The sequence below is a fragment of the Colius striatus genome, chromosome 6 (genome assembly GCF_028858725.1).
Source record: "Colius striatus isolate bColStr4 chromosome 6, bColStr4.1.hap1, whole genome shotgun sequence".
NCBI classification, from domain to species: Eukaryota; Metazoa; Chordata; class Aves; order Coliiformes; family Coliidae; genus Colius; species Colius striatus.
This window is the reverse complement of record NC_084764.1, coordinates 30,497,979-30,521,760: the sequence shown is the minus strand read 5'-3', so window position 1 is coordinate 30,521,760 and position 23,782 is coordinate 30,497,979. Positions and strand designations below refer to the sequence as shown.

The 23,782-nt window shown below is 41.1% G+C and overlaps 1 long non-coding RNA gene across 1 annotated transcript in view; it reads left to right on the top strand.

Annotated features, from left to right (window-relative positions):
* Positions 1 to 22,290, top strand: part of LOC133625605 (uncharacterized) — a 53,582-nt gene extending 31,292 nt beyond the window's left edge. The window contains exons 2-3 of the long non-coding RNA XR_009818857.1: positions 20,835 to 21,021; positions 22,250 to 22,290. This is a non-coding gene — a long non-coding RNA (uncharacterized LOC133625605). The remainder of the gene's footprint in view (positions 1 to 20,834; positions 21,022 to 22,249) is intronic.
* The last annotated feature ends 1,492 nt before the right edge of the window (positions 22,291 to 23,782 follow it).

Here is a 23,782-nt window from a genome sequence, read left to right as displayed (position 1 = left end):
ACTGCTGTTCGGCACCATGGAAACGCTCGTCTCACTCCCTGCAGAGGATGCAATGAAGGATGAGGGTGTTCAAGTGACATGAGTTATCTTTCTATTGGAGTGTGAATTGAGTTTTTCAAGCCGAGTGCTCAGAGGTTGCAGTAGCAGTCCAGTAATACTTTTCTGGGACTCTGTGCTAAAATGTCTTTTGAGTTTAACGGGGATGGGTCTGGGTTCTGGGTGGTAGTGGAATTGTGCCCAGATATCTGAATGTAAACCTCATTGTATGTGTGATACTAATTTGGAGGCAACATTTCTCATCATACTGCCTGTAACCTGGATTGTCACATTCCTGTTTAAAAAGACGAGCATCTCAAAAACAGTTACTGATTTAGCACTGTGCTTGGTTCAAGTTATTGTTCTACTAATTTATTGTAATGAGATAATGGGAGACCATATAAGTCCTAGCCACTTTTACCACCTCAAGTGCTTTTGCCTGTCCTGGTGGTGCTTCACAGGTAATTGATAGTGACACAGCAGTACCTTTGAGCAGAGACCTGCTTGTTCAGGTTACAAAGTACTTTCCAGAGAAGCCCTTCGATAAAACCTACTAGAATTATTTTTTTTCCCCTTTGGGGGAATGGAAGAACTCTGCTGCTATACCTGACTAGCTTCAGGCCCAGTGCCACACTGCTTGTGCTGCGGAGGCAGGGAACTCTGACAAGCAATGTACGCTGCAAGACTGGAGCCAGAGCAGCCATCTGGCTAATTAAGGTGTAGCGCTGGTGGAGAGGAATGCGAATCCCGATAAATACTCATATGGCTCTGTAGAGTATAGGAAGGAAACTAATGGGGCAAAGAGTGATTTATGCCTGAATGTGATCAGTCCTCTGCTTTCTCTTACTAATTGGTGAGTAAATGTTTTAAAATCGTGAGGATTTTGGGTATTTTTTTTCTGTCATTAGCCAGTGGATTTATGAAGTAGCATTTATGTTCAAAGCAGTCAAGAACCACATGGTCAAGAATCTTCTGTTCTGCTGCTGGCTTAGCCACTGCCTACATATGTGATGGAGAGCAACACACCTGCAGAATACTTTAGGTTATTCATAATAATGACCAACCTGTGAGTCAGGACAGAATATGGTATAGCTTCTTGAAAATCATTAAGAACAGGCTTTACTCAAAACAAGGACTGGTTCTTTATACATACAACATGCCAGATGAAGTAATCTCTGTGAACTTTGTGTTTTGAAATAGTCTTGCTATTATGTTCTGTTTAATGTTCTAGCTGTTCTTTAAGAGAAAATGTAAGGGGAAAATATTTTGAAACCCTGTAACTGAGCAGATCTTCACCCTCTAATATATTTGATGATAGCATAATAACTTCAATCTATAACTTCTATAGCTGGAATTTATCTTGGAGCTCATGGCAGGGAGAGACAGCAGTAGGTAAGCATATCAGCTATCAGATTTATCTATTGCTTTTTCTGTGAAAACTTTTTCCAATTACAGTAACCTATCATTTTAGAAAATAATTGCCTTACCAAATAGTGCAGCATGATGAGAATGAGTGTCTAGAACAAAACTACTGATGCTGTGGATCAGTTGTCCACACTATACACCTTCCAAGGCATTTCACTCAAGTTTACTTCTAAATTGATCTTGAAAACCCAGTTCTTATTAATAGCTCATCTAACGATGTTCCAGTTTAGTCTAATTTACAAAGAATCAAGGATATGTGTGCCAAGACAACTTTCTGCTGTGACCCAAAGCACAATAAAGTAGACATTACTAGAAGTTCACTTCCAGAATGCCCTCCTGATTTGAGCTTAAACACTGGAGTAGATTTACCCTCCTGTGGATGCTGATTTAGCAGGATTTTGTGGCATGCACCCATTACAGGATGGTACCTTTTCTGCTAGGTGCAGAGGAAGTATCTCCAGTAACAGCCTCTGTACTTTAAACCTCTCCTAAGTCCTATGACGTAGAAGAAATCTGTGTTTATCTGTGATCTCAGTTAATTCAAACAGCAGTTATTTGGAACAAGTTGTAATCACTTCCTGTAACAAATGCAAATATTCACATTGCCAGATGGATTGAATAAGCAACAACCTGATTTTTGGCTTACAAAAATAAGAATAAAAACCCTAAATTGAAATATTTCTGCCCCTCATCTACAGTTAGAGATAAAAATGAACAACATAGGGAAATGGTTTGAGGAATAAGAGACCTCAGACCACTATGTAGCATTTGAGCCATGGATTCTGTCACATGAAGCCTTAGGCTGTGTGGTAGAAAAAGTGATATTTGTGATATTTGCACAGATGATGTGTGCTATAGAATTGTCAATCATTTCCATTTATATTCAGTGCTTATACACTTTCCCCAAAAGACCTTTGACTTCAGCAGATATAATCGAAACCAGCTGCCCATTGACTAATATTTAATATTTATATTCTAAACTCATAAATTCTCTGAGTGATAAATTACCTAGAGTATAGATCTTGGAGACTGAAATATGGACATTTCTTCATAAGTAGAGATACAGCTGCAACAAGGTAAATGTCTTGGGACTGTCTAGAAATCTACACAAAGTCCAATATTACTAATGGCTTTGGACCTTCTGCTTTATTTATCTGATTTGACAGAGAATTTATTTTCATTGCAAAGATGCCATTTCTGGTTTGCTTCTGTTACTGTGTCTGCTTTAGAGTGTGGTAATTCTAACAGAATATAATTTCCAGCAAAACCAGGTATTTGCCACCTGAGACATACCAAGAACAAGAGAAACATTTATATTCACTATGAGACATCTTTCCTGGTGAAGTTCTTCTGTCAGAAAACAAGAGGTGGGGAAAACGACTACAAACAATAGACTGTTGAATGTCCAGTGTGTGTTGTTGCACTGCACAGAAGCCAATGGGGACTTCAGAGAACAACAGCTGTTTTTCGCTAGTTTGGTAAAAATACTTCTCTGAGATCAAACTTACATACTGATCCAACCAAACATGACAGGGCACTGCAGGGACCAATAGGCAGTGAGACAAATTGAATATGCTAAGAATTTGGTTGGGATCTTTCACTTGAATTATCTGTGTCATGAATCAAAGACAATAAGTACTTCTTCAAGGTGCTGTTCTGTAGGAGCTTGTATCGAAATGCAGTACTGATGTCTGAACAGTGTAGCTCTGCATGCACAATGAAATAATCTCTCGAACTTGTCAAGAGGTGCATGTATCACTCATGGTCATAATATAGAGGATGTAGGCAAGAGGAAACTGGTCTTTCTGGATAACCCTGATATACTTCTGAACAGGAGGAGCTTTATTTGGTGGACATATTACCACATGCTCATCTCAGAAGACCGACTTTCAAGCCTCAGTGAGCCTTAGGGTTCCTAAATAGGAAGATGGTTGACAATAAAACATTGGCTTCTAAGGAGAGCTCTCTTTCTGTCTTGTTATCTTAGCTGCACATGTTAATTGTCCTGCTATTACAGGAATAATTCACTTTGTATGATTCAAAGGTAGTGTAGAGGTGTGAAAGGTGGCTGGTTTATATGTAAGTTAAGCAAAACATCTTCTATATTCTAAGACAGTAGAAAGGAATAATGAGCCATTATTTGTCTCTTCTGCTAATGATAAATTGAGGCACTTCTCTGTAGCAATGGACTTCTGATTGCAGGGGAACACAAAGAGTCAAAAGTCTTGGCTTTTTTTTTCACTCTCTTTTTTTGTTTTATTTTATTTTTTTAAATTTTTGTCTTGTTCTTGATCCTCTTAGTTGCAAGATGCCCCCTTTATGCCTTGGGCTCCTTCAAGTCTCTGTAGAACAGCTATGAAAGGATTGCAGTACAACTTTTCTTGTCAACAAAAGTCTTCCTCATCAGATAAATTGCTACTTTGAACAATGCTGTGAATGACAGCCAGCATCCTTGGAGCATGGGGAGGGGGTGATAAAGGTGAAGCTGCCAGGACACTTGCAAAGATAGGGAGAAGTCTTCATATCACTTATCATACACCCTGCCTTGCTGACACTGACGTTGCCTTCTTCACAATGCCAGCTTTACTGCAGTTTACCAGACATGGAATATGCTACTTTGAGATTCCCATGTCCCAAGGTCACAGTAGTGACAGACGAACCAAGAGCTTGTGGGATGCCTCTGCTGTGCTTCTCAGGAATGGAAACTTTTGCTACTAGAACTTTTTTGTGACATACTTATGTTTCATCATCCTCAGAACAGTACAAGGAAAAGTGAAAATGTATTGCCTGTGACCATATCCAAAAGCAAGGTGTCAGAGGAGTCCTCAAAAGTGATACATGATACATTTACAAAATGATATACTTCACTCCCAGAATGCCTTCAAGAAGGAGATGATCATGATCCTCCTGCAACTCTCCCCACTTTGCCAGCCCTCAGGCATAGCAGCTCAGGCCCACACTTCTGCTTGTCAGCCTTTTTCCCTGCTGCTCTGTGCCCCAAACGTGGGAAAAAGAGCAAAGAGGGAAAATGGGCTCAGCAGCTCTGCTTATCAGACTCTTTCTTAGTTTCAATTTGGGAGGTAATAATAGGGCAGAGGAAGGGGAGCCCTTATAAATGGATTGTGGTTGGCAGTATTTATGTTGCTGCAGAGAGAAGGTCCTGCCAGCTCTTCCTGGCCTTTATATCTCAGCAGTGAAAAAATTGCTAGAAGTTGAAATATGTAATTGGAAAGCTAAGCCTGCAAGGACAGAGTTTCAGTAGCGAGAGTGCAAAGTGGTATTTACCCATCTGTACTTTGAGAACTGTGTTTTAAAAGTCCCTTAATTTTGCAAAACTGTAGGTGAGATTCCTTCTGATGTTGGATACCCTCGCCCATATCTAAATAACACTGAAGGAGAAGTGAAGGAGCACCTTATGGATCATTCTCCAAGTTTTCAGTAATTTGACCTTGATAGATCTATTTTGGTTTTAATACCATTTGCAATGTATACTGTGATGCTGGTTTAAGTTCACCCAATGAACTGTAAGTTTCCTGATATGAAAACATCTGTGCTCTCCTCTAATAGGAATTATCTACTAGGCAAGGTAGACTTTTGGGAAGGCACTTGGGAATGTCCATCCTAGCAGTTGAGGGAATACTGAGAAAAGCAATTAAGTCTTATTAGTCTCAAAATCTTTAATGATGAGGAATTTCTATTCCTTGCATACCTCTGCAAGCCTACTCTAAATGAAAATGAGGATGCAGTAACAATTATTGACTGTTTCACTGCATTCACTTAATGTAACTGAAAAAAAGTACTTCAGAAACTTGGAGTAATAACAAATGTTTGTCATTTATTAGCTATTCTAATGATTTGTGTTGCTATGAGACTTCTGGAAAGCCATAAAACGTCTTCTGATTTTAAATTAAGTATATTATCATATATGAGGGCTTGCTAGTATCTGTCAGCACAGGATTTCAAGTTGCTTTATGACAAGGAAATGTTGGATCTTCATAAAAGATCTGCAAGTTAGGCTGATATTGTCAGTTTGCTCTGAAAGAAAGGAAACTGAGGAGCAAGGGAGCCTTGCCACTTGCTCATTTGCTAAAGCCTGAAAAGAAAGCCAGCACTTCTGCTTGTCAGTCTGGTGCTTTGACCGCATGCAATTCCAGCGATTTTAAAGAATTACTGTTTGTGATATGCCACACTAGCATTAAAACCTTGACAAGTCCAGGAGGCATAAGTTAGGGCATGGAAATTCTCCTCCCAGTTTTACTTGTGGCCAAAAACCTGTGAAGCAGTTACAAGTCAGCCCCTAGACCCTTTGTGATCCTTGTTCTAGAGCAGGTGAAATTTTCTCTGCCTTGTGCTCACAGTCCTAGCCTGCCAAAGTGGCTATGCTCTTTTCCCCTTGCAATGTTGATGGGTAAGGAAGAGAAAGAAATGAAGAGGCACATGAGTGTATAGCTCTGTATTATCAAAGGATCATCTTTATCCTGGCTGGATTTTCTAAGGAATAGTTTTCCAGTAAGGTGAAGCCAGGGCAGCAACCATACTCAACTGGACTCCAGACCAGTATGTATGGGAAGAAGGCAAGCTTGCCAAACAGATCAGATCATGGGGTTTTACCTCTTACCCAATCTTGTACATCACTAAATGGTCACCAGAAATTTGGTAAATAACACTTTGAGATGAGGCTGCAGTCCTACTGTTCTTTCTCAGTTGATGGACTTGTGTTTCCAAGCTGCCATGTCTGGTTGGGTTGTGCAGCCTGACTCTGTCCTAGCACCATCCCAGGGTGATCCTTCCTGGTTGTCTGCCAGCCGCCTTCCTCAGGATTTCCGAACAGCCTTGACTGCAATAGAGCCCCACCACCCTGGGATAGAGGCCAAGCACAGTTTCTCCTGATTGCTCCAACTGCTCTTTTTAACACTTTCCTCTTAATTATCCGTATTTTCTACTAAAGTAAGTGGAAGTTGTGACGGATCAAGCCATCTGCATTTCAAGCCCTAGAGCTGCAGCCTATGTGAAGAATCGTGGGCTTGGCATTTGGGTTTCACTCTAAACAAATAAAATGCAGCTCAAATGGTGCTGATAAGGTCATACTCCTCCAGAGAGATTCCTGCACAGGTGGTTCCTCTGCGCTGGCCTTCTCACCTGTGGAGACTTGGTATGACTATGCTGTAAATAAGAGAACACCTGCCAATCCAATGGATATGGAAGACAGAAACCTTCCATGAAAAAAAATCAACATTCAGGCAAGTGATTTACCAACTCACTGTATGGCTGGCGAGAGATGTGTTGTTGCCAAGTGATGTTGCACTGCACAGTATGTCTGGGCCATGATTTCTTTTTCTATAGATAACAGAAAATGAGTGGTAGTTACATTCAGAGGATTCAAGTTAAGATTAAAACTTGAGAATATGTATTTCTAATAGATCTAGATCAAGGGCTGAATTCTCAGCTAATTTGTGCAAGATTAAATTAAACCAAGGTATATTATTAAGTTATCCTGTTATTAAAATTAAAATCACTTAATTGGATCTACGTATCATTACTCATCTTTGAGCAGTGTAACACCTGAGACAGGCTTGTCTCACACACAAATGCACTTGATCCCACCTTCAGCTTTACTCCATCTTCTCTGCATTTCTCTTTTTTTTTTCTTTTTTTGCCCTTTGTGGTTTTTTTGTTTATTTGTTTGGTTTGGGTTTTTATGGTTGTTATTTGTTTCCTTTTAGAAATGAAAAGACAACTTCCAACAGAAAAAAAACACCACAAAACTCATAATTTGCTTGTTTCAAAACAGGTATAAAGGAAATTGCAGCATTCTATAATGAAGAATGTTCCTATGGTGATTTCAGTGTCATTATTCAATTATGTGTTCCCATAACTTCCCTAACATGGATATGACATATGCATAAAGAGAAATAAATTAGGTAGAACTGTAAGAGTATATGTTTAATCTATAAATTTCTGATATATTCAAAGATTGCTTCCCATTGGGCTTTTGTTTTTTCAAACCTTAACCGCTACAAAAGAGATGGTGCAACTTCACTGTCACAGATAAGTAGAGAAAGTTTTACAGCAAATACTTTGTTGGTATCTACGTGTCTGTAGGTAAGATCCAGTTCTCTAGACTTAGATTCCTAATAGAATTTTACATTTCCATTTGGTGCTGCAGACATGGTGCATGTTGCCCTAGGTCTGTAGAAGTTTAGGCAGCTGAATCTAATGCTTTGGACACAGTGCATGGAGAAGCATTGATCATGCTATAGACTATGAGGGAAGTGCCCTGAAGCAGGGATGGTAAAAAAACCCAAAACAACAGAAACTCTGTAGAGGCATCTTACGAAGCTATTCTGAAATATCAAGGACAAGGAAAATAGTCACTATCCCTGTAGATATTTAAAAGATGTGGAGACAAGGTGCTGAGTGATGTGGTTTAGTGGTGGGCTTGGCAGCATTAGATTAGTGGTTGGACTCAATGGTCTTAAAGGTCTTTTTGAGCCAAAGCAATTCTGTGATTCTATGAGTCCTACTGGAACCACACCTGAAACTGCAAGAGTGAGCCAAATTAAGAACTTAGGAGAGCTGCAAGTTAGGAGGGCTAGAACCCTGGATGAAGCTCTTGGAGTTGGTAATATCCTGTGTGTTGTTCCTGCCTCTGATTCTGAAGGACTTACTTTCCTACCATGTGATTGTCCAGCAACAGCAAGAGTGTGCACCTCTCAGTCAAACAGGGCTGATAACTTTTTCTTTGTTTCCTACAGGGAACACCTTTTCTAAGGTACTGAAGAGAAGAAAGGAAATTTGATATCACACTGTATCATTTTCATTTTTTAAAATTACAGGCACTAAACAAGGTGGGAATTGACTGAACTCTTGCTCTGGACATAGCTGTTATCTGATTTAGGAGAAATACAAACTGATTGTAACAGACCCACTGGGAAACCAAACCTGCTAATTTTATATTTCATGAACAACTATGTGCTCACTGGTGCCTGGACCAAAGCTTTGTCTCTTATAAAGTTCTTATTCAGTGCTTGGAATCATGACAAGTACTGCACACCGTGAAAATATCCTGGTGTATTTGTCAGGCTGAGGTGTCACAGAAGGAAACTTTGGAGCCAAGAATAGTAACCAAATGACAGATCAGGAAATGAATAGCAGATAAACATATAAAATGTTGTATTGGGTTTTTTTTTTCCCTTAAATGCAGGATACTCTGAGGTTGTCATTCACGTCCTTATAAGTGAGAGACACTCGAACAAACTTTTTACTGCTTATGTAATCTCTGGCTCTTCCCTATACCCAAATGATCCTGCTTAAGCATTACAAATCATACGCCAGTTAGTTCTTATACTTACTTACCTGTCTTGAAGCAATGTCAATTGATGTTATGGATGAATAATGCAACAAACTTAAAACCATGTCCTCTGGTAAAAAAAACCCTCCTAACTTCCCAAGGCAAGCAGGATGAAACATAGATAAAAATATTTAAAATTTTTTAAAGTATGCCTGAAACAAGCTCTGCATAAGCTTCCTTTAGTAAATCAGAAACTATAGTAGGATTATGAAAGCTAGGCCATGTGTCTAGGTTCTTCAAAGTCAGTTACTACTGCTGTTTGAGTAGATGACATCAAAACAACTAGTGACAAACATAAGGAAAGAAAACCAGGGAAGAACTGGCATTATGTTAGGTCATCATGCCTACACAACTTGTTCCAGGATAGAGCTAAACAGCATGGAAACTTGGTGGCTAGTGCTTCTTGGCAGTATTTTCATGGCCACTGGTGTTGCCTAGACAGTCCAAATGCCCCAATAAGCCTTTGATTCATGCACACATTTCTAAATGCGAGTCCTAGTGGTCAGGGATGAATTCTGTCAGATGTCAGACTTCACCCTGGAAAGTGCAAGTTCTGACTCAATTTCTTTGATCTTGCCTTGCCTGCCATCCTTGCAATACTGAATAATCTGATATGGTGTGGTTATCTGTAGGAGAAGAAAAATGAGACTATGTGAGCAGATAGGTCATTTTAAGCACGGAAGATTAAGAAGAGCAGCAAATACCTTCTCTCTGTATTTCCTCCTTTGGGGAAAGGAGGAAAGAGGAGTCAACACAGCACCCACTTCAATATCCAAACTTTATTCACTGTCAAAAATGACAATGTTACAGCATCACATGAAGAAAAATATTGTTCCTATATCAAAGACTGCCTCCTGAGAATGATCAGCTGTAAAATCCTACTTTTGCTGCTTCAAGGGAAAGTATCCCTGAAAGAAGGAAAAAGCAAGGAGTTAGCTGCCCTGGTAGCTGACTGCACTCAACTTTCAGCCCTGTTGCTTTCTATGGGTGGAGCAATTGGACTGTGGCTTTGCTGTGTTCTGCAGGGACAATGAGTATGATGTGCCAACCTAGAGAAACCATAGCAACTTGTACTTATACTTCTGAGAGGTCTTCTTTTCCACCAGGAAATTTTGACTGGATTGCCTGATGTCAAGAAGTCATGGAGAAAATGTCTTGCTTATCCTGAATATATGGAATGTACATAGCAATGTGCATTTGTTAGGCACTTCTAGGGGTGCTACACAGAATCTTCCTCTCTCAGATCTCCTATCTCAGATACATGCCAGACAGTAGCTGTATTACTGTATTATTGGAATTTTGTAGACATGATATGGTTTTTAGGTGTCTTGATTTTAAATTAGTGACTGAAGCTGCTGTCAGGTTCCTTAGCATGTCTCTGGGATAGTAAAAGGAAGTAACAGTATTTACAGGTGACTATGCCACCTAAAAGATCAAGGCTTTCCACATATTTTGACAGCTTCTTTCTATCTCTTTGGTGGTGGTGGTTATACTTCTTTTGGTAATATAGACAGAAGTTCCAGCAATACATATTGAATGTTCTTTTATACCTTGCCCAGAAGAGAAGGTGAGTTTTAAGGTATTTATTGAAACACGTGGAAAACACTTCTGTACATTACCAGTACTCATCATCATAAGGCTGCAGCTTTAGACTGTACTTTATTCCTGGTAGTAATTCAAAGGTACAAAAGGGTTTTTTTTCTCTCTGAGAACAGTAGCAAAAGCTCAGCAGGAGCAGGAGCTCTAGGTGCCCTGGAGCTAGCTTTCTTCTGAGCAGGAAATCAAGAAAGGTGTTATGTGCTGAGCTCCTTGCATTTGGTGATTTCCCTGACCTTGCAACATAGTCTAAGGGAAGAAATATCAGCAGTGTCCATCTGCAAGATAGCATTTAAGAAAATACCAGAGATAATTGTTTTTTACCAATGACATATTTGGGAAGCAAATTCTTCTGGTACTTATAAGTAGTAATTCTGTGTCCTGGTGATTCCATAGTCAGGTTGCACAGTCATTTTTAATGGCTAAGTAAATAGACAGAATTTCTGGAAGTATCTGCAGACAGATGAGCCTTGTACCTTCTCTGAAAAGATATGCACATTGTTTGAGTTGATTTGATGTTTTTTGCATCAGTGTGAGGCACAATGCTTGTACTGTTGAGTCAGTATTGAAGCAGCACTGTCCACTTTGACTCTCTCCCACTCTGGCCTCTGGGGTTTCAAAACAAATTAGTGCATCGAGTCAGCTAGGAGAGATGTCGGGCCAGAGTCTTCTGGGAGCATTTCCTCCAAGCTGTTCTGGAGCTGATTTCTTGTGAAATTTGCCAAGTCTCTGAACTATTCAAAGTGCTAAGAATGTCTTAGCAGTTGAGGGACTCCACCCCTGAAGTTACTGTGCTGGAAGCGATGAATTCATCACTTCAATGGCCTTCATCTAAGCAGAAGTCGTTCTTTTTCTTGTGCATATTTGGGGATGGGAGCTTTTCCGTTTTTTCTGTCTTTGTTAAAAGTGGGTCAAAGCCAAAGGACTGGGAACTGCACTGCCTGTTGAACACATTGGAGTGTATGTGATTGCATTTGGAATGTGACCACATTGCAGCCACACTCTGAATACTTCCCACTGTGCTCCTCCTTCTGCCTACAACCAACTAAGAGTAATTTTATTCCTCAGATATTGGTTTTGTTTGTGATACTGAAGTCATGTAGACAGTTGAAATCATTTATTAAATCCCACTGCAGTGGGGCAACTAAGTTGTTCTGAGTCAGTGAGATAACATGTATACAGTGCAGCTGTGGTTCTACAGTGGAACAACACCCCCAAAAGCTGGAAGACAAACTACTCTGTGCTCTACAGAATTTTACTGTACTCTAGATTGCTATACTGAAGAAAGTGTTAGTGTACAAGTAGGATGTAATTCCATATTTTCAAAAATTCACATTTCAAGGCTATTCTGTTCTGCAGTCCTAGTTCAAAAGCAACAAATGTACATGGGACACAAAATGCAATTGAATACCGTTTCGTGATTCTGTGATTCCTGTGTCTAGTCCCCAACAGATCCACAAGCTAGGGATAAGAAAAGATAAGATATTACTTGATTGCTTATTTCAGCTTTGACTGCCTTGTGCTTCACTTGTGGTTACTCATGAGGTCTCCTGGTGGCACAGCTCTAATCTATTTTCCAGACAAAACTATAAATAGTGGCCTTTGGACAACTGACTCTCTGAATGCAGGTGACAACTTCCAGTGCAACAGCAGGCAGTGATTGCCAGATGCTGCTCATTTTTGGAAACAAAGCACACATACAGACAAGGCATGAATGCTTTATTTAGACACAAAAGCATTCAGAAACGTGCCCAACATGACAGCAGTATTCAACATGTTAAGGTAGTCTGCATGAAAAAGAAATATTTTCCTTCTATTCAGTAACTTGGCACAGATCCTATTGCCTACTGCATTAGGTCACATCAGTGTGGGCTGCATGACATGATGTGATAAAGCCTGAGAGCAGCTGACACAGGGCTGCTTCCCATCACCACAGAAAGGTACATTGGATGCTTGGGCAGCAACTGCTGGAGTTATTAAATCCTCTCTGTTATCTCCAGTTAGACAAGTGACCTGTGTTCTGATGCATTTGCATTTAATAGCAAATTGTTCCCTTTGTACCAGTGTGGGGAAAGAGTTTTCTTACAGCACATCTCCACTGCCATTAGAAAAGCACAGTGCTGCCTGTCGATAGCTGACACTCAGAGGAGTGCTTCAGAGACGAGGCAGCAATGAGTGTGAGAAGACTGAGCACACTACAATGTATGCCAGGCCATTACCACTGAAACAGACAGTTATGTTGTTCCACAGCAACATTCAAAGGTTAATCATAAAAACAGAAGCCTCATGGCTATCCACAGTTATTGAGGGTTCTGCACTAACTTCTTAAACCATGATGTTAAACCACTGCAGGAACTAAATTTTGTGAAAACTATACTGAGAGGGCACCTTTCAAAAAGAAACAGTTTGGCAAACTCTTTGAGATCCTAAACTCTAAGTTATTAACCCAATCAGCTTTGAAGTCACCAGAGGTATTACAACCATACTCTCATTGATTTAGATTATTGAATAGTTTTGTAGTTCAATAACTTTTAGGTTCTGTGGGTTTTGTTATATCTTATTCTTGTTTGATGATGTGTAAGACCTTGCCAAAAAATCAACAGTAAATATTGTTCAAAATAGAGAAGATTGTACCTGCCCTAATAATTATGAACCTATTTCCAGACTCTGTAAAATGTTTTATTCTCTAATAATAATATGAATGTTGATGTGGCAAAAATATCGGGGCCTGATGCAATTCCTTTTTGAGTTCATTAATGCTAGTGAACTTCAAGAGAAGATACTAGATTGCAAATGCTGTCAGTGTATTATTTTATGCATGAACAAAATTGTGCCTTGTTTAGATATTTTATGGATGTATGGTTTAGGTGCTGAGGAAGACATTATGTGGGAAGTAACAAATGTCAGATGTTGTTATGAGTCTTATGTGGTAAGGCTAGTGTCCTACCCAAACCTGTCCACCAAATCAAAACCCCTGGTTACTTGCTTCAGATGTTTTTGTTACTTTATTTTTATCAAAAGCCTTGATTTTGTCACCTTGACTCAGACAGCATCTACTCTTTGTAGTTGCCTGACAGCTTCAACTGCAGGCCTTGCTTTAAATGCTTTGAGCTGCTTGAAAGTGTATTGGAGAAAAGATTGTATGGCTGCTGCTCACTGGGACCAGCATGATAACAAGACAGATATTTTATGAGGCTATTTTATGAATAACCACATCATTAACATTCTGCTATGAGGGCTCAAGCAATAAAAGAACAAGAGCAGGCACACTGCACATTACAGGAGTTAAATTCAAGGTGGAAAGCACAAACACATCTTATACTGGGACACGGGGTTACCTCTTTCCACACCGGTTTTAACTCTTTGTTAGAAAGGGGCCATTTCTGTGTCCTAACTCCATCGTATCCCTTGAGAGAGGCCATCTTGCCAGTTGGATGCAAGCTTGGGTAAAAATTGGCTAGAGTGGAAAATACAAAAAGAAGTTGCTCCTGCTGTTCTCAGGCCCCATGCACGTGCCTCTCACAAGGTGCATGACTTGAGGTACAGCTCCCTGCTGCCAGCCCTGGCTTGTGCTCTGGGGGTCATGAGAGGATGCTGGATTTTCTGTCCAGAGCAGAGAGGCCGTTGGAGAGAAGCATTGGGCTACTGTTATGCCTAGGACAACTGTGCTGCGTTGAAGGGGACTGTGACCAGAGAGACATGGAAGTGCACCAAGATGTCTGGCCTGGAGGTTAGTGGCTGACTGCTGAGTATGCACATCCTTTTGTGGGTCACCAATAGCCAAGTCAGAGAGTTTAAAAGAAAGACTAAGGTGAAGCCTCAGGTGCAATATTTCCTCCATTAAATTTGTAAATTGGCTGCCTTCTCTGTGTTAAGTAACTGAGTGCCTGTGATTTGTATTGGAGTCAGAGGGGATGTGTGAGTCCCAACCCTTTTCCTTCTTACCATGTTTAGAAGCAGCTAAAATAGGAGCACTTGGGATCAAACTGGTAGTTCCACACCATGCAAGTATTTAGACCTCTGCTCCCCTGACAGAGACTTGCAAATATTTGAGCCATCAGACAGACAAATTGCAACAAGAAGGGGAAAAAACCCCGGGCTAGTGAATTGCTGTAAAAGCCTGGAGAGACCCAGTGACTGAATGTGTGTGTAAAGCTCAGTAAAGCTGCAGTCGCCATGGCAGCACCTCTAAAGTGTACACTAATATTTTGAAATGTAATATAAATTCTAATTTTTCAGTCTTAACCCATCAAATTAGCTTTGCTATAAATATCTGCACTATCCAGTCTCTGAAAGAAGTAAGGCTGATAGTTATTTTAAGACTGCCCAACTAAAGACCTAAAATGCAGTTTCTATTTCCTGCCAAAACACACTCCTTCAATTAGAAGAACAGAAAGTTTTTTATTTTAGACAGGCAAAACCAAGGAAATATAAGGATTATAGGAGGAACATGATCTGTACCTCCTCATACCTCTGTGTTATGGCAGCCTTCGTTTGCACAGTGTCTGAAAACACTAGGGCTTTGTAGACATGTACACAGGCACGGTTCTTACCCTGACTAGCTACTCTATAGATCAAATACAAAGGAAAGGAAATAACATATATGATACCCTAAATTAGAGTGGATCATTTAATTCCTTTAACAAACTCTCACTCAGAGGCTCTGAGGGCTGCCCTTGGCAGACACTGACAAATTTAAATTACCTTATTTGTCAAAACCAAACAAGATATGTTATAAATGTGAGGTGAGTTACCCATGCATTGCAATGAGCTTGTAGACCCTCTAAGAATTTCACCCCTTCCTGCTGTCTCCATTTTGTCATCTGGCAGATGGATATGTGCAGATGGACCCCACAAAGATTCCAAAGTGGTCAGCTCCAGCCCCAAGTCTTTGTAATTGCATTAGCTTGACTTTCTGCCTGAGCTAGGTACCCAGCCAGGCTGCATTAACCCAAATTCCTCCAGCTGAAAGTGTCTGGCTCTAGACTTCTGTGTATATGCAAGAGGGAGTAACTAGCATTTTCTGTTCCTTGCTTTTGTTAGTGTGTTCTAGAAGCCGTTCCTGCATGAGTTTGTGGGAATGGTCTCTGTGAGTGCACATGTATATGGATGAAAAATAGTTACCAGAAAACAAGAAGCTGAAAAGAGGCAAGTTCACGCAGAGAAGTAACATATCAAAGCCTCTGAAGAGCTGATAAGTATTGCAGACTGATGTACTGTTGAATCCACATGAACTGATAAACCCAGGACATAAAAGGGCTGCTGAAACTGTCTGAAGCCACCAGCACACACCAGTGTCTACCATGGTGTATAACTCAGAACATGTCCAAGAAGGTGTCAGCTGACATATGCAGACAAAAACTACAGGCTTAAATACACAACTAGTTAAACAAGAGACCCCCAAGAACCCTGCTGAACCCACTAGTGTACCAGCAGGAGCTTCCATTTCTGAGAAACTAATTGGAGTTGGCTCCTCAGCTATTTCTCCAAGCAGGTAACTGGGAGCATGTTTGCACACTCAAGGGAGGAATTTAATGTACTCTATGATGGTTGTCAGGTCTCCATAATAGCAGCTGGATTCCATTCAGAATTCCAGCTTAATTGAGAAAAGGTGTTCTAACCAATTTCAGTTGTGATCTATGTCTCCACCTGACACTATCCTCTGTTGGCCAAATTCATAGTAATCTTGCTGGAGCTGCTAAAAAGTTATTAGTGGAAAACATACCCTTATTCCTCAATGTGCAGATGTAATTGTTTTGCAAAGAGCTGTAACTGATTTTGAAGTTATTTCCATTTGTGGTGTAACTCTATATACAGATGCTATTAGGTCTGAAATATTCACTTAGTCATGGTAGACCAGATTTTCTAACCCCGTACCCCTTTTTACCCCTGCCTGCAAGCCACTTGGATATCTGGACCCTGGGCTGCTCTTGCAGATTGGGTGATCATAGAATCATAGAACGGTAGGGTTGGAAGGGACCTTTAGAGATCATCTAGTCCAACCCCCCTGCAGAAGCAGATCCATCTAGATCGGGTCACACAGGAACGTGTCCAGGCAGGTTTTGTTGATCCCCAAGGAAGGAGACTCCACACCCTCTGCCAGTGCTGCCGGATGATGCTTTGAAGCTGAGATGAGAAAAGTTTTGGACGGACATAGGGTGGTATCCCCAACAAACACCAGAAGCCTAGTCTTATGCTCTGATGGACAGCAACAGGCCACAATCTGTCAGTCAGGCATGACAGCTCTGACCCATGCTAGAATTACTAATTAAAAAAAAAAGAAGTTGCTCATGCTCTTGGCAAGTTCTATATTGCCATCTGTAGTAACAGATACATCACAGCCAGCATTTCTTTAGAAAATGAGAGTGCTTTCTTCTTCCTATAGCTACAGTAACATTCAGGTGTTGCTGGCAGCTTTGCTGCTAATTACACTTACCATCAAAGCAAAATGAAATAGATAAATAGAGGATGAGATAATTACAAGTTGCTGAGTATGTCAGATAAATAAAAGAATAATCAACAAACAAGTATTTCTAACAACCTTTTCTGTGGAAACCAGAGACTCTCATTGTCCAATGGAGAAACCATCTCAGTGGCTCTGGTGCTGGGCCTGAGCCAAAGATCTTCTGAGCATTCACCTCTCCTTCCCAACGCGGTCAGTGCCTGCAGGATTGCGCTCATTTGCCAAGTGATGCATTGTGATGCTTGCAACTAAATCAGGAAGAAAGGTTTGGCAAATGCTTGTCTATATGAGATGTTGGGATTCAGTCCATCCAGTGTGAAGCTGCAGTTGTCTCCAGGTAAAACTTGGCACCCGAATCAGAAAGAGCAGGAAATCACAAAACAGTTTGAAGACAGCATGGGAGTCATTGCCCAAAGTCAGGAGCCCAAAGCCAGCCATGATGCTTGAGAGGATCCTTATTGGTCTCTTAGAGGTTCCATGTTATATCTGCAGGTTTGGAACCCTTGGCATTACCATTGTATAAACGCTTTTTAAAATGTTCTTGATTTAGGAGAAACAAGGTTATCACCCTGTGTTTACATCCTAAGGTCATATCTGTGACATTTTTGATAATTAAAATATATACAGCAGAAAGAATGATTAATTAGGAATACTTTTTGTGCATTTCTGTATAAAACATGTAAAAATGTGCAAAGAGCAAAGATGTTCCAAAAATACAGTTACATATTCTTTCATAATCTTCAAGTGAATCTGTAGCACTAATATGCTCAGTCAGAAAATTTAGTTGATCCAAGCAAACCTTAGCTCCCAGCTTAACGTTAAAACCTAAAAACCAGTATGTTGATTTAAAATAAGCAGGCACACCCTAGAGGTAAATATGAAAGGCCACAGTTTTGTGCAGGACTGAATTTATGATGATAAGAACATGAAATACAATGCAGAAAAACAATAATAATTTCTTAAAAAGATCCTTTTCCAAAGAGTACTGCCTGTTCCATGTTTATACATATTTTAGAGAGGGATTTGTTTTTCACAAAAAAAAAAAAGCTGTGAAAATATATTCAGGCTTTTAGCTGTTGAAAGCACCACTGAGAATTCAGGGAAGACATACACGTGATGGTTTTTTTGTCAGCAAGGGGGTGGCTTTTCTAATGTATGGTTTGGGAGCCTTGGAGAACTGTTTGTTTTAGGAGGACAAGTCAAGGATTGCATCACATAGAGTCACTTTTATTGTTTGTTACTTCATTTCTCTCTGGACAGTTGACAGGAGCTGCGGGGCTCCCGTTTTTAGGCAGGCGCTGCTCAGCTCTCCCCTCGCAGCCCCATCCCAACAGGGCAAGATATCACCCGCCACAGCCGCTGGGGAGAGCAGCCTGTGTCATTGGGCCTCCTAAATCATTCACGATGCTTAAATGCCACGAGCCCTTGTTTGCAGACACCAGCCATTTCCAGTGATCCTGTGGGCATCTGGCAGTGGTGGCGTGGCTGTGGCGTGTTCCAGTGCAGACGTGGGCTGCAGCCCAGTGCAAGTCCCTCTGCCCTCCCTGCAAAGCAAGATGGAGAGAAGCCAGCACTCGTGTGATGCTCTCCGTCTCTCATCATCCTTCTCTTAGAGACATGGGTTAGAAGTGAGCTTGGCAGTATTACGTTAGTGGTTGGACTTGATGATCTTAAAGGTCTTTTCCAACAAAAACAATTCTTCTATAATCTTTCCCTCCCACAACTGACCTTCTGCTCTTTGCAAAACCTCTGACACTCCTTGCGCCCAGATCTGCTGTCCCACAGCCACTGGCATCACCTGTGCTGGCCTGCAGAGGGGAGCCACTTCTCACAGCAGCCTAACACATTTCTCATGTTGCCCAATCCATGCAGGCCTTCCTGGGGATATCAATCAGTGCCCATTGACTTCAAGTTTTCTACATACCCCGGGCTTCTGGCTCAGGTGGACTTTGTACTTTCAGCGTGCATGGTGCTGAACCAGGCTTTGGACTCTGGGAAGAGCTCAGCAAGAATATCTCTGCTTGGATTTCCCTGGCTCTGGTAGAGATGCAGTGTCTGAGTATTAATTTGTTCTGCATGGATTTACACAGGAGACAAACACAGAGGTCAGACTCTGCCACATCGAATCACGAGGGCCTCTTAGTTCTGCCTGCCTGCCTGCCTCCTGATCAAGGTTAATAAGAGCTGGCAAGCTCCAGAGGCCCATTTACATTGATTGCTTTCAAATCTTTCAAAAGCCACATTGACTATCATGAGTAGAATCAACTGTGCTGGTCTCACTGGAGTTCCGTTTGCTTACCCCAATTGTCAGTTTATCTATTAAAGAAATGAACCTGCTGATGCGATAAACCAGCTTTCTTTAAGCTGAAAGCACATTGAAATGGGGATTGAAAGCATCTGAATAAATGGACCAATAGAATGTCTACTTGCATTGCATTTTCTATATTGCACTTTCAACACCTGCACTGCAAAGAAAGTTTTAGAATTGAATGAAATCTCATTCTGCTGTGGCTCACACCGGACATCATCATGACATGAAGGCTGAAGAGATTCATATTCCTTTTTATGCTGGAGATGTTGCCAAAAAGTCTATCATTAAACCGAATTCTAGCTCCATCAAATAAGTCTACAAAGCACTTTCAGTTTGACTCAGAGAGGTGACCCCATGCTTCACGCTCAAGCTGGACTTCTCGAGTCTGCACCACTGACCTATAGCCCAAAGCCCTTATTGTCACAAGAATGAAGGTAACATTCAGGTTCAAGAATACAGACTCATATCTGTTGCCTATGCTCTACACACTTAAAAGTCACAAGCCCCTAAGCTCTTGCTACTACAGTTCTTGGTGTTCTGCTACTGCCCATGCCTGAAATAATTTCCTCATTGCATGGCTGGATGTCTCAGTGTTTATCCTGCATCTGCACTTCAATCAGAAATCAGAATCTCTTCAGCTCAATCCTCCACACATCATGCAAGTACACCCTGGCAGAGGCTATGCAGATAAATGCTGTCCTGAGTTCAGGAATTCAAAATTTAAATGCAATTTCATTCCAAATCAGTGACTGTGTTGCTGAGGGAAGAATGAGGAGATGTCATCCACTTTTTCTACAGACTACAGAGATGAATATAGTATTGTCTGTGCTTCAAAAAAGCAAGTCTGCTGCCTTTTCTGAAAAAGATGGCTCAGACATTCAAGTCCAGAGTGGGCACTGAGCTTTGAATACTAGGTTTATATAGACACCAATCTCAGATTATGGAGAAATGCCTGTGGGGTGAAAATAGGATTTCTGACACCTCAACATGTCTGACTTAGAGGACTCCTTCTTCAGCTTGCTGTCTGGCAGGAGTCCCATTTGGAGGCGGTTCCCAGCCCTTGCACACCTCAGCAAGGCCTGTCTACATAAAGCCAGTCAGGTCCTCCTACATCCAGAGGATGGGGGAGATGGCAGCAAAAATTTGATACGGGAATTCCCAGCAGAGCGCCTAAGGGCCACCCATCCTCATCCTGGCACCAAGGCCAGGCAGGAGAAGAGCCTTCTGGGCTATATCAGGTGTATTTTGACCTGATAGGCAGAGTCAGCAGCATCAAGTGATGACAGAGTGGCAATGCTCTGGAGAGGGTTCCTGCATCAGCCTATCCTCTCTGCTGGACACTGGACCACCTTTTAGCTATGAAATGCTGATCTAAAAGAAAACATATGCAACCCAAACTATTTCATGGCCACGCATTCACCTTCGCTGCCATTACAGCAAAGGCCCTGTAGCAACGTTACACTGATGAGCTCATGCAGGGGGGCAGAGGGTACTGCTTTGCACTGTGCTAATGCTTTTGCTTAAGCATAATCCTGCTGAAGGTCTTTTCAGTACAGCAGAGTTCAGCAGAGGACTAGCTGAGTGTGCTGGCTCAGAGGGCACTAATGCAATTGTGTGATTAATTGGCGTCTGTACTTTTGTTTGCTTGGAAGGCTGCACTGGGGGAGACGGGCAGCAGGACGCGGCCACTCGCTCCTACCCTGCCCGCTGACCTCTGACAAAGATGACTGCTGGCCTCTGGGAGCTGACTCCTTCAGAGCAGGGATGAGTCACTGCCCCTGGGTCAATAATGCTACGATGGCACTCACGATGGAAAAACAATGAGGGGGAACAAACAAGGTAAGTTCTTAATAAATATTTCTTCTGAGGGGATGTGTTGGGCTTAATCCTTCTTCCACGGATATTAATGAAAGTTTTGCATTGGCAAAAGGCACTGCAGCATTTGTAATGTATCTTGACATCTGTGGATGAAAGGTTCTAAATAATAGCTAAGGATTGTGTATTCCTCAGTGAGAACATGAGCTTGCCTGCTGGATAAATTAATAAACACATTGTTAAATATGGTAGAATGCTTCTCATACTGCGTGCTTAAAGTTGACACGTTGACAAAAGGAAGCTGAAGTTCTGGTTTATTTTATTTTATTCATTTATTTATTTGCATTTAAGTTAATTTCATTTTATTAAAATTTCATACTGGTAAGGCTTGCTTGAAAAATCTCCAAGTGCCTTCAGATTTAAGACGTTAAATCTCCAAACAAAGACAAATGTTTTAGCTCTGTTTCACTGCTAGAGAAATTGAGGCATGCAAAAGATCACCGAGACTTTAATGTCTGTGGATCTGTGAACATCTGGTCATTACAAAGATACAGGAAAAGATATCATTCGCATCATACAAAATCCTCATACAGAGCAGGTCACCTTCCTGGCCTAACAATGTCAGAAAGCAGATGTTCTTTGGGTCTAAATGTTTAATAATGGCCAAGAACATTTTCTGTGGAGTCATTGTAGTGTATCTTACATTCTACCCTAAGTCTCCATATGTATGCTACAAGTGTGGAAGACACCAGGTGGCTTTCCTGCTGTCTGGAATACATGTTCCCATCTTGGGAGTTTTTGCCATTAATGTTTAAAGGCTTCTTAAAAAGTTTTTTCATTTCTCCTCTCAGCAGAGTTTGCCACTGGAGACACTGTGCAGTGCTGCTGGCAGGTGCTAGGGCCTGTCCTTGCTCTCCAGCCCCAGTGCTGCAGGTCAGCTAAGTGCTGCTGTCATTAAGCCAATGACCTCTCTTTCTCTCTTCTTTCATCTAGAACCCTGAATCTATTTTAAGCACTTGTACAGTGGTCCTCACTGTAGTACTGGAGAATCATTTAAATACCAAATTTGACCTCAAAACTGAAATGCCTAGCACCTAAAAGTGATATCTAGTGAAAACACAAACTTGGTATCTGTTTTCAAGTGTCAGACTACATGGTATGTGACTGGTGTTTGCTGCTAAATGCTAGATAACATAGTATGGAGTATTTAAATGACTTGCAAAATATATCATGGAAGTGTTTTGTTTTCCAGGTGCAGACTCCATCCTTCCTGGAAAGGAAGCCCACAGGAGTGACTAAGCATGTGATTAGTTATCACCAACCAAATTCCAGTGCTTCCGGCTTAGTCTGATGTTGTATTTTCAGCACTGGCAGCAACCCCACAACTATTCTTCTATAGCTGGACCAAGGAAAAATGAAAAGATAACTTTCTGATGGATGATATTTTCCTTCAGAGTTGAAGAGGCTTTTGTTGGGTTTTGGTTTTTTTTTTTTCATTTTTCCTTCAAATGTCATGATTTGTACCTGAAAGAGTTTAGTACCCTACCTTCTGTTTCTGGAGCCTTGATCTGCAAAGGCTGCTTTGATACCTATGCAACAAGATGTCAGGCTTTTTAAAGGCTTTTTTCATAATAACATTATACAGATTGGATATTTTGCCTTTCAGATGTTTGACCGGCAAATCAAGTGATGCAAAATCAAGTCACAGAAGCATGTAAATAGGAAAACGAAGAAGCAAGAGAAAAAAAGGAAACCTTGTGATATTTCATGCCATCCTTTTATCTGTTCCACCTGAAATTTGTGACTGTTTTCCTGTGGGAATGGGGTTTGTCATAATTGTGCTGCCTACTTGTATGTCTCTTAGTATGCCTTCCAATTTCAGTGACATTTGGCAGAGAGGTAATGGTCTGAAGGACATGATGTTTACACAGTTCTCGAAAACACAGGTGGTTCTGTGCAGGAGTCTAATGCTAAGTGCATTTATTGGGAAGGAGTTGGAGTGGGAATCTCATGCACTATTAGACAGCAGAGGATTCAAGTGATAGTCTATATATGCCAATCATAGGTAAAATTCAAGAATTTATATCTTCTTCTATACAAAACCAGTCACCTCAGAAAAACATCCTTGGGAAATCAGGTCTGTCTAGTCCTGGTGCTCAGGGATCTGCATGTTCCCTGCCTCTTTGAAATGTGTTATCCACTTAGATGACTCACGGGAAGAAGGACTGTCTCTTAATAGACATCTGTACCTAGCACAGTGAGTACCAGTCTCAGCTGAGTCAAGGGCTCTTCCATGGTGAGGGCAATTATGTGCTGATGGAGCCTGCTTGCTATGAAATGATACTCAGATCAATCAGGTCACTCACTAGTCTTCCTTTTCTTCTCTTAGAATCAGATAATGGAGATTCTGCCTTCCATTACTCCTGTGGTATTAGTAAGAAGAATTATTTATTACTACAGGAAAAGAAAAACGTGAAGACAAGACTGAAATTCATTCTATCACAGCAGAGAGTTTGATTCTTCAAGTTTCTCATACCAGAGACTTAATGCACTAAGGGTGAAGTCAGTGTCACGGGCTGGCAGCTCTAGTTTGCACTGCAGGTAATGGAGTACAATAACCAAGGGTAGAAGAAAACTGAGCACTTCTCTGTTCTCTCTTCACTGGAGAGGGGTATGCATTCCCAAATGCATCTTATCTCCCTCCCACCATCATGGTCATTGGTGCCCAAAGCTCTTATGTGCAAGGAGAGTGTCGGGCCGCGGGAGCTGCAGTGGCTGCGGCAGT